A 2,500-nucleotide genomic window follows, 5' to 3' on the forward strand; every position below is an offset into this window, starting at 1 on the left:
AACACATGAACACAACATGGTAGATGGTAGAGCGTTGCAACGGCATCGAGAGGTCATGGGTTCGAATCCCGTTAAAGACGCCTGAATCACCCGAAGCGGAAAATACCATAATACTCTTTGTTTTTCCACCCAAATTTTGAATAAGCATTGTTTTCGTTTTGGTAACAATGCTTGTGCAAAATTTGGGAGGAAAAACAAAAAGTAATATGGTATTTTCGGACTCGGTCAATTGTACTGTTCAGGTTTCTATTGAGAAAAAATAGCCCTTTTCACGGTTAGTTTTCTCATTTGCATTACAATGTAATCTAGCATGTATATGAGGCAATTTCGGGCTATTTTGTAGTTTTTACCCGAAATTGCCTCGCACCCTCGTTAGATTACATTGTAATGCAAATGAGAAAACTGCGCTCATATACAGTAAATTGATTACTCGGTGTTTTCCCCCACATTCTAACTCCGTCTACAATTAAACTTGTGACTGCGCAATGACGGGTTAAACTTTGTTAACTTAACACTAAGTGGCTCAAGTTTTAAGCCTTGATTTCAAGAAGAAATCTGTTCATGATTTTAACTGAAATTTTCCTATTAATTTGTCCGTCATTACTTAATGATTTTAAAGTCTTGACTGAGAGAGCTGGATCAAGGAGAACATATTCATGACGTCAAAGACTCACTACTTTGAGAATGCAATGCGTGTGTACGCGACTGAATTAATATTCAGCACGGGAGTTTCGGCCTTTCAGACTTTTAAGCTCGTGTTTGGCATATATACAGGAACAAGAACAAAACGTCAATAACACGGGATCTTATGTGTAGTCACCCATCCAAGTAACAAACCTCAGCCAACAGGGCTTAACTTCAGCGAGAAGCACAAGCACGTGGCTAATTGCCATATCAGACTGCGAAGAAAAAGATACGCGACCGGTTTCCTACCGTGGGGAGCCTGTGCTCCACAGGCATTCCACGGAATAAGCTGCATTTGAAGCTAGTGAGTAAGTGACGCCACTATTCCTTTCCCTAAATCCAACCCTCTGAAGCCCAATCGGTTCGTTTTGAACATGAGTAATGGCGGACCGTCAAATCCAAAATTCACACTCAAAATAAACAGTCTTTGGATAAAAATCAAAGCTCAAAATTTTGCAAGTCAGGTGTTAAGAAAACACACTTTCGAAAAATAAGGAAATTTATTTTTTGATCATAGTAGCTCTTTAAAATTCAGACGATGATGTACACTGGCATACTCAACGAAATAGTCACGGTCAATTAGATCGAAGTATGATGCGCATACGATTTTTCACCGTCCGCTCATACAATCAATAACAATCAATTAACTTAGCCGAAAATATAACGCAACCGGCAGTCAGCGAAAGGCATGCTAGAACGCATTTTAACTTAGGAAAAACTGAACGTTCCGCGAAGCTATCATAAAACTTGAATTCTAAATATCATTTTAGTTCACTTGGAGATTGAAAAAACGAACAAAGCTTTTAATCAATTTTAACAATAAATCCTGTTTCGTGATGACATCTGGCCCTTTTAGAAAATTCAGAGTTTTTCACGTTTCTCCAAGAACATTTCCATGCCTACTAACTACGTATCTCTTATTTCACAATCTAAATCAAAGCAATGATTTGCCAAAACCTCAAAATAGTTCCTATATTTTTTGATCCGTTTACTAGATTTCGTGTTGTTGCTGTATAAAAAAAATTCAAGTTTCAACGCCTTGTAAAAATGCATGTTTATTACCGCAGTTAATTGCGAAAATTCATATTTTTGATGACGTTAAAATGGCTGAGAAACCTGCCGGAGTACTAACCTTAAATTTTAAGTAAATTACTTCAGTAGGTAGGTAAATATATTAGGGAAGAATGAATGAATGAGAAGATGGATATGTTTGAACAAATATGTATTGAATGAATGAGTTAGGATATCGGGATAACAAATCTAGGCTAGCTGTAATAAAATTCCAAGAGACTTAACTGAAGAAATAGATAAAGGACTGGACAACGGAAAAGAGGCCTCCGAATTTCTGGTAGAAAGGATATAGGATTTATGTTTGAATTACTTCGATCTCCAAGACGAAACATCTTAAAAGTGGTTTAATAGATTTGCAAAACGAGAATTGTATTTTGTTACGTGAACACTAAAGCTGACGAAAATACATGTGTCGTTTCGATGAAGTGATTACCTTGTGGACTGGACATGAACAGTCCCATTTTCAAGAAATACTTCAAACGGTCACGTCCCAGTTATCTAATGCTGTTAAAAACTATAAAATTCGTCCAAATATGTCCCCAATTACGTCAGTTGTTCTCTATTCGTCTTTTACCTAGTCCTTTTCCCTTGACTTAACGATTGTATCCTTTCATTACACGCTAGTCTTAACCGAAAAAAAAGTTATCGTGGCTGAAAATACTGTGACAGCAGAAATAACAGCAGAAGTAGGCTTTCCACGTATAAAGGTCACACGTACAGGAAATTTGAACTTTTCTTGCCACGA

At 37.1% G+C, this 2,500-nt stretch overlaps 1 protein-coding gene across 4 annotated transcripts in view; it reads right to left on the reverse strand.

The window, feature by feature from the left end:
- LOC138058321 (uncharacterized) overlaps positions 1-2,500 on the reverse strand; it is a 33,089-nt gene that overhangs the window by 17,979 nt on the left and 12,610 nt on the right. The gene's annotated exons all lie outside the window — the stretch shown is intronic.

The sequence above is a fragment of the Montipora capricornis genome, chromosome 7 (assembly GCF_036669925.1).
Source record: "Montipora capricornis isolate CH-2021 chromosome 7, ASM3666992v2, whole genome shotgun sequence".
Classification (NCBI taxonomy): domain Eukaryota; kingdom Metazoa; phylum Cnidaria; class Anthozoa; order Scleractinia; family Acroporidae; genus Montipora; species Montipora capricornis.